Source organism: Cyprinus carpio, chromosome A23 (genome assembly GCF_018340385.1).
Source record: "Cyprinus carpio isolate SPL01 chromosome A23, ASM1834038v1, whole genome shotgun sequence".
In the NCBI taxonomy this organism is placed as follows: Eukaryota; Metazoa; Chordata; class Actinopteri; order Cypriniformes; family Cyprinidae; genus Cyprinus; species Cyprinus carpio.
The window spans coordinates 23,578,339-23,587,914 of record NC_056594.1 but is presented as its reverse complement, the minus strand read 5'-3'; the positions used below and the strand labels follow the sequence as shown (position 1 = coordinate 23,587,914).

At 35.0% G+C, this 9,576-nt stretch overlaps 1 long non-coding RNA gene across 1 annotated transcript; it reads left to right on the top strand.

Moving 5' to 3' along the window:
• Positions 1-782: 782 nt before the first annotated feature.
• LOC122135130 lies at positions 783-9,576 on the top strand. The gene is made up of 3 exons (XR_006153363.1): positions 783-873; positions 6,721-6,863; positions 8,936-9,576. It is a non-coding gene; the product is annotated as an uncharacterized LOC122135130 (long non-coding RNA).

Sequence of the window (9,576 nt, the reverse complement as noted above, 5' to 3'; positions counted from 1 at the left end):
TCGACTGCTCATTTTTCCACCATTACTTTCTTTTCATATATCTTATTAATTGCTCGTTTCACCTTCACTGGTCTATATTGAGCCTGACATTGTTTCTACTGTTGATTCTAACTGTTATGGACAAGAGAGGCTAATATGATTTTTCTTTCACAGAAAAGAAATTAATTCATATAGGTTTAGACCTGCATGAGATGTATATGTTGACAGAATCATACGTATTTATTGCTGAAATGTGCCTTTAATTATCCCAGATTCCATTTTATAATATATATATATATATATATATATATATATATGTGTGTGTGTGTGTGTGTGTGTGTGTGTGTGTATCAGAAACTTTAAAGAGAATAAAAAAAATACATTTGTCTATATTTTACTTCATATTTTCAACATGTAATAACTTTTCTATTTCTGAAATTCTTTTTTAGATGCTGCCACAAATCCTTTTTATTTTTGTCAACTCTTCCCCTTCAACCACACACATTGATTGGATCTTTTTTTATGATCCATACAATTCCCAATTTTAATCATTCAGTATCCGGTGTCACTCTGAAATATGTCAGATTACAGAAGTAAAATGTGTTGTGAACAACTTTTCATGTTGAAGTCGAATTCAGTGAGATTCTCTTAAAACAATAAGCCTGCCTGGAAGAGATCAGCTGCATTGATCTGGTCACTCATTTATTCAGGAGCTCTGTCAGTGTGGCAGAAGTCATTACTGAGCTGCGTGGAATAGAGATCGCATCTTTGCTGAAGGTGAAAGATTGCTGCAGAATTTCCCCTCATCCAAATGAAGCAGGACAGAATGGAGTGAAGAGGAGCAGAAGCCAGCAGAAGCTGATTGAAGACGGAGTGCTTGTGTTACTGTTTGAGGTCAGTTTCATTTCACCCCAAAGAGAAAAAAAATAAAAATCAACAAGGCCGGGAGTCGTCTTTAAACCTCTAAATAACCATCAGAAAAACACTAAACACAGCAGAAGATGTAAGAACTCCAACCCACCACCAATCAAAATTCAAATCGTTCGTTCTTTATGACACAGTTAAACATGAAACATAAAGACTTATTTTATATGCTTATTTTTTTAATGACATAGCATGAAACAAATAGATTTGATGTAAATGGTTGCCAGGGTGTTGCTATGTGGTTGCGAGCATGTTTTGAATGGTTGCTAGGGGATTTAATGGTGGTTACTAGGGTGTTCTGTTTGGCTGCCAGGTTATTTTTCTGAGGTTGATATGATATTTTGAGTGGTTACCATTGCATGGTTTCTAAGCTTTTTATATGTAGTTGTTAGGGTGTGCTGGGTGGTTGCCAGGGAGTTCCTATGTTGTTGCTACATTATTCTAAGTGGTTGCCAGGGAATTGCTGTGAGTTTACTAGAATATTCTGAAAGGTTGCCAGGGCATTGCTATGTGGTTACTAAGGTGTTGACTGTGGAGTGTTCTAAATGGTTGCCAGGGAGTTGCTATGCGGTTGCTAAGGTTTAGATTATGTAGTTGCCAGTGTGTTCTGATTGGTTGCCAGAGTGTTGCTGTCTGATGGCTATGATATTCTGTGTGGTAAATCTTCCCTTAAAACATTTTTTTTTTAGGGTAGCTTTTACTTGATAATTTTGTAATTGTCACATTTCTCTTTTTACTCGTTGAACTCACGTTCTTATCTGGTATTTTATGTTTGCATCTCATTTTCAATAATGCATTGTTGGATAATTGTATGTTTTATTTCATCTTATGGAGCACTTTGAGATGCTATTTTTAAAGGTGCTATAGAAGATAAAGTTTAATATTATTAACACAAGCTGCTATACGGGTCCATTGGATGGTGGAGATGGAAGAAACCACTGGTGTCGATGTGTCAAAAACGTACCAAAACCTTAAAGACAGAGAGAACACTGGGTTGAAATCGCCTCAGTTTACCTCTACCTTTAGTATAATAAATAGTAAATACAGTAACCGAACACAGATCTGTTACAGTATGAAGAGAATCCACAGCTGTCAGCCCTGAAGGACAGGATGCTGGCCTTGTTTAGACAGGAAGTCTTAAATAAAGTTTAGGGTATCCCTCATCATTTCTGACAGATGCTGTGATGGATCTGAAATTTACATTGCACATAACCTTGAGAGGAACAGTGGCCAGAGCGGCGACCGGCTGTACAATACAGCAGCAATAAATAGAGCAATAAAAAGAGAGCGGTATTGATGCCAGAGCAGAACTGATAAATGTGAATAGAGCCGATTGCTCGTGACTCGCTGTTGTTATTTTTCTTAAACTGAGCTCTGTCCCTGAATAGAAGATGAACAGAAAATCAAAATGCAGCCTGAGTTCTTTTGTTCCTCACAAGGTTATAAAATAATGTACTTTTTAGAGATACCATAGTTTGCCAAAATATTGCATTAGAATGCAATTTTATGATAATAGATTAATACATAATACTTAAATCTTACATATATAAATACATAAATCTTTAAAAAATAAACAAAGAACTTATACATAACATCTATTTTATACTAATTATAAATCTTTTTTCTTTGTAATATTATTTTCATGAGAGTTAAGCAGATTTTCTCCCATATTACTATTTCGCATATTCTATATTATTTATGTAATATTAATTATCTAATTAGTTAAAGTGTAAAATATTCATGGTAGTATTTATTGCACCACCTTTAATTTATTCTGATCTATTTTACTATAATACAGTAAATTTTTTGTGATTTTGCTTTAGGAATGCTTAAATGCACACATTTGGTCAGAAAAGTGTTTTTACTGATGAGACGAACCTGTTTTAATTCAACTGGGCTGTTTCTTGAGCGCTTTGATATTGAAATAGAAATGTTTTAGAAGTGCATAGGCTATATTAATAATGTAGCCTATATAGCTCTATCTACCTTTGATGTTCTGTGTTGTAGCCAGTTGTCTCTTGCAATCAAGGTTGATGGTTTAGTAATTATACAACAGTAAACACTCTTTTATTCTCTGTGAAATGAAGGTGCTTTGAAATCTGAATGGTTTAAGTTGGCCTTGAAATAAGAGTAGGCTACTGTAGGATATGTGTCGTGCACACATTGCCATTAGTTTGAATAGCGTTGTCACGTAAGCATTTCAACAAATTGATTAACGGTGAATCATGATGGCTGTTTACAAATAATAGCTCGGATCATCGTGACATAATTAGACTTGAATATAATTTTTCTTCTTTGAATATCATAGTTTAAGTTGTGTTGTCTTTTTTAATAAGCATACACTCAAGCAACTGAATCACATCTATGTTGAATATAAACTACTTGGTTCTAGTGCACTTGAACATAAAAGGAACCTGAATATGTTTCCTCTCACTAGGACAGACGAGTCTTTACTTAGAGCTCCAGACTGCGACTGCGATTTTTTTCTGCTGGTGCGACTAAATTTTGTAAGAGGTCGCTGGTGCGTGTTGTCCAACTCATAAGTTCTGCCATTTCTGTTGCATATGAGAAACATTAAACGGCAAATGAAACAAAAGTGTAATGAAACCATTGTCTATCAGCTTGGACCAATAATTGAGTGCAGCGCAAACAAACTGGTTCGAGCTCAGAAAAGGTTTACTCGGGAAGCAGTGTTGATCTTGCGACACTGTTACAGCACAGTGCTGCGAGATCCAGTGAGAAGCGTTTGAATTATGCTCATTATGCCTTTTGCACTAAATAACCATTCACAAAAAAGCCCCTAAAAAAAAAAACAAAAAGAGCTCTCTTTATAAAAACACAAAATATAACACAAAACTCTATAAAACACATTCCTTAAAAAAACTAAACCAGTATAATAATAAAATAAACATCAAATTACTAAAACCAGTATAACCAAGAAAAAATACGAGTATAATATATATATATTTTTTTATATAAAAATTTTGCACATGTTACTGTTGTTAATAAAAGTACATTTTGTAAGCTTCCCAATACAAGCTCAGTGATTTACTGTCAAATATGTATTACCAAGAAATAAACATGTAATATTATTAGAAACTGCACTTATGAAAGCAAAGCAATAGTAATTTTATGATTAAATTATCTTTATTTTAAAACCCCCACACACCACCCCCCCAGCGCTACCAAATCTCCTCTTGGTGCCACCATCTGTAGAACTGCTCTCAAATGTTGTTAGTCCAGAGCCCTGTTTACTTCCTGTCCTGCCACACCAAACAAATGAGTTAAAGTCTTCAGGGCTAAATGACTCCACTAGAGCATGTTCCCAAAGACTTAATCCCCATCAGACATTAATGCTATTTTAAGAGCCCTCTGGGTCATCGTGAAATGAATGTCATAAAGGAAGTCTAATGGCGGCGGCGGCGCTGAAATTGAATCTGCTTTAGTGCTGAGCTCACCTGAGGACTCAGAATTAGTCTCAGAATGAGACTCAGACGCAGAATTAAACTGAAACATTACATGAGAGGAAAAACAAGCTCTCTGTCTGACTGTGTTTACACTGCACAGCAATGACCTCACTTTCAGCTATTGCAGATGGAGACATGGAAAAACACAACCAGATTTGCATTTCATAAGAGCAATAACAGTGCTTGCAGCAGGAGCTTAATAGCATTTAAGTTTAGGCTTTAAGTTTTGGTTCTCCGTAAACGAAATGTCACACTTTAACTATTTCAGTGCAAGCAAATATTTTTTCCAGTAAAATATCTTTGAAACTTGATACATTTACTTAAAAAAGAAAACTGTATAAAGACTTGTTTTGAGAGAATACTTTATATGTTAAATAAAAATGTAAAAAGTTTTTTTCCTTAACTTAAATTTGTTGGGAAAATTTGCAGTATGATAAGTAAACGTAATTCTTTTATTTGACTCTTAAAGGAATAGTTCATCCAAAACGTAAAATTTGCTGAAAATGTACTCACCCCCAGGCCATCCAAGATGTAGATCTGTTGTTTCTTCATCAGAACAGATTTGGAGAAATGTAGCATTAAATCACATACTCACCAATGGATCCTCTGCAGTGAATGGGTGCCGTCAGAATGAGCGTTCAAACAGATGATAAAACATCACAATATTCCACAAGCAATCCATATGACTCCAGTCCATCAATTAACATCCAGTGAAAAAGTCATTTTGTCTGAAGGGTCTAAGAAATCTTTGTAGCAACCTGTGTGTGTTTTGCTTCAAGAGATCAACCATACATTTGTGTTGTGTTTTACATTCTTTCATTTATATTCATTTATTCTTCATTTATTTATTCATTCATCCATTTATAATCATTTATTATTTAATAATTGTATTATTCCATTTAATCATATAATCATTTATAATAATAATTTCATTGATTTATTCAATGATTAGTAATTGATATTATATTTTATTATTATTTTTTGATTGTAATTTAGTCTTATGATTTGTGGTTTCAAGGAATATTTGTGTTTATGAGTAAGAGATAAGAGAATATCTTCCTTTCAAGGTTTTTAATGTCACTGGTTGATGTTGTGAAGCAGTAATTTTCCATGGCTTGTGGTATAATAACACCTGTTGGATTTGTGCTGATTTGTGTCAGATGAAGTCTGAACATTGAAACAACAAAGATTAACTTTTCTCTTTTCTTACCATCATTACTTTGTCTCTTGCATCTGCTCTTCTGTTCATACAGTTTTGGGTATCAGACAAAAAATTATTTTGGGTGCCAGACTTGCTGTTAATAGGTTTAGGGTATTAGACAACTTTGCTCACTAGTTGTTCTGTTAGATCAAGCACCGTTTACAAGTGAAAACAGCCCAAAACAGTTCTAAACAAATATGTGGGAAGATTTTGATGTGAGAGGACAACAGAAAATTGTCTTCTTTTTTTTAACTGTAGGAAGCTTTATTAAGAAACTCTTGAAAGTTAAAACGTCTTAATGATGGCTTTGTTTAATACAAACATTTAGCTTTTCACTTCACAAGATGTTAACTGATGGACTGGAGTTGTGTGGATTATTGTGATGTTTTTATCAGCTGTTTGGACTCTCATTCTGACAGCACCCATTCATACACACACACACACACACACACACACACACACACACACACACACACACACACACACACACACACACACACACACACACACACACACACACAACCTTTTAAATGACAGGAAGAGGAAACAAGGACATGGAGAGAAAGTGAGAGAAACACACATGCGCACACAAAATGTGCCATGTGCTGCTCCTTCTGAGGTCACACCTGATTTAAAGGACTGTAGTGAGTACGGAACAATTTTCATCAGAGCATTTTCTTCTGAGATAAGCAGCTCCCCACAACTGTGACTGTTTATTGCGTGTGTCGCCCGTGAGGACCACCCTCGTATGAATCTGCTCTGATTAGCTCTGATTGGAGAATCACAAGCACCTACCAAATGCTTCACTTATACCTTCAAAGAATCGCACAATCCATCTCATGCTAAAGTCAAACCTACAACACAGCTGAAACACTCACACTTGGATATTACAGCATGCTGTATAAATATACAGTAAGGTAAAGGAATAGATCATGCAAAAATGATTTGATTTAAGAATGTTTAGGTTTGTACTGAAATAAATATCAAATATCATAACTTATTATTTAGGCTTTAGGTCATGCACTAATGTAAAAATTTGCAATATCAGATCTTTTTATGGAGGCTTTAGGTCATGCACTAATGTAATGTGATATTTACCTCTTTCGTGACCTCCGGACCTTTAGTCTTTTCTTCTATCTGATTCTACAGACTCAAGAGCTGAAAAACAGCAGAGCTGCACTCATGTCAGTGTGGGACTATGACAATCATCTCCTCTGAGGACTTGGATGATGAAATGTCTGGCCTAGATCTACAAATCACCCAGATGTGCCATTCCAGGCTGGGACAAAAAGGTTATGAATGAAACATGATAAGAGCAAACAGAACAACTGTCTGGAACAAACTCTTTCAAAGAACCAGACTTGGAAACTGTTGGATGAATGTGCTTTCTAAACATGCGGCTCTTTTGTGCAAGATGCAAGTGCAAAGGTGTCTCTCTAGAAAATGTGCAAAATATGCTTTGTGTAAACAGCATGGTTTTAGTTTTGATCAAAACAAAACGTAAACAGGATCTTCTCTGCATTGATCACTTTTCCCTCAATATTTTTAAATGAACAACACAGCAGCATCGCATCAAGTTCAACTGGATAGGCTGACAAAAATACTATAATGCAGTAACACCTACATTGTCATCGCATCTCGTGCGCGCTGATGCACATCTAAAATTCGAATGCAAGGTTTTTTATTTTAAATTCAACGAATATTCAAATATAATTTTTTTTGACAACCTTAGAAGCCATGCTATATGATACCACAATTTATGTCATGATTAGCTGAAAAATTTAATGTCGCTTTCATTAAATAGGAAAAAATTGGTTTAGACATTCTACTAAACATTTTTGGTGTTCCTCAGAAAAGAATAAATAATATCAATAAATGCAAATGTTTCCTCCACAGACCAAACAGTCTCAGACATTTTTTTATTTTTTATATTGAACGTAGCATAGCTGTTTACTTGGCTGTTTGATCAAATAGCGTGCTTCTGCTTAGCCAGCTATAAACCAACCCGATCTCATGAAAGTGCGTATAAATAGTTGGCTGCGCCAAATAAAAACAAAAACTTGTGGTATTGATACGCAAAAAATTTTTTTGCATGTATATGCTAACGCGATGGGTAGGTTTAGGGTTGTGGGGTAGATGCATATCATGCCAACAAATTTCATTATCATATGCATGTGAAAACTGTGTATCATATGCATGCCAAAGTCCATTTTTACGTATCAATACCACGAGTTTTCGTTTTTATTTGGCATACTATTTGTATGCATTTTCATGAGACCAGGCTCACTTTTTCTTTTTTTTTCTCCATTTTAGCTTTAGTAATTGTAGTATTAAGATTTTATTTTCATATTTTCAGCTTTTGTTTTTGTTTTAGTAAGTATTATTAGTTTATTTTATTTATATTTATTATATTTAATTTATTTATTTTTTTCTTCAGGTTTAGTTCCATTAATGAAAATGATTTTGAATAATTGTAATTTTAGATTTTGTTAAAAACTCTGTGTGAAACTCAGCAGAACTTCCTCTAAAATCAGAGTATTCTGTCTGGGTCTAGTGGCTACTCATTACTGGATATCAGTCATCAATTTAATGTTCAGTGTTGCTCCTCTACCAAAATGCCCAGTCATCACAATGATGAGTGAACAAATTCAGTTTAGTATGCACATCTGGAGACCTGCACATCAAATTACATGGCAGCACTTGAAATTAGCACATTTTTGAGAGGATAAGAATGTTTCTTGAATAAGCCATTCGGCTCAGATTATCCACCCAGAATATCTCCATTTTTCCTGTGCATACCTTTAATCTGCCCTGAGGTAGCTCACTGCATGATGGCAAGAGAGAGAGTGTTTTATACTTAATGTGAGGATATTGTGTCATTGCAGAGATTTCAATGTTACAGACCACTGTATTAAAACAGTACAACTTCATGTTTAAACACAGAACACAAGCTTTATGCATATCAGAATGTTGTGTTATGATAAAGCTCAACTGAACACTAATGGAAGTGCTGCATATGTACAGTAGTGTTCCAAACAATGAGGTTCTTTCTGTGAGAATGCTGCCTTCCTGTACAGGCAAGACATCTCACTAGGTTTAAGCTTTAATTTTAGGAAATCAAAAAGAAAAATCATCTCTTTTCAACACCATATTCTCTGAGGTGATAACTGTTTAGCTCTACTGTTTGCTGTAAACTTGTTGTGGCATGTAATCAACTTTACATACTGAAATAATGGAAAGTAATAATAAAAGTAATTCATTTCTAAGACATATCTTGATGATGATAAGAAAATCATTTGGTGTGGTTAAAAAAAACAACTAAATATGCAGAAAATTTTAATAAAACGTTTTTTCTTCACTGTAGGATGTTAAGCTCACCTGAAGACAAGGGGACAGATCTCTGATGGAGCACTACTGCATTCAGCCAAGCTTTAATAAATGGTCTTTTGATATTTATCATCAAACCCGCAACCGGGAAATCCATCACGTCTTGCTCAGACTTCAGTCGCACATGTCTCCCTCCACCACGTCAAAACCCTCTACCCGATTCTGTCCTTTACTGTGAGGTCACTGACTCCTGTCACTTCCTCCTCTTCTTCTCGTTGAAACCTCTGATATGCTCTTAATTGACTCCAGTCCATCATAGAGGTGGGTGGACATAGTTGTGCAAAATATCACAGGAGGTAATTGACAAACGCAGACTGGATGACCTCCTGCGGTGAAAAAAAATGAAAGGGGTTACAGATGTATTTGCAGAGGGACTTGTGGCGGTCAGTGGCGGTGAACTCTTTAGCTAATGGTGGATGGTGTCCAACATCAGTCACAAGTTTTGAAGTTTTAAAATGGGATAGTTCCATTCCTGACTGGTCAATACAGAATTCCTGCTGTGCTAAAATAAATTATAGTTAGAAAAACTATTAACCTTAGCTTACATGTCAGAGACACTTGATTTAATAACAATGTAAAGTAATTTGCGTTCCAGTACAAATGTCTAAACATTCATAA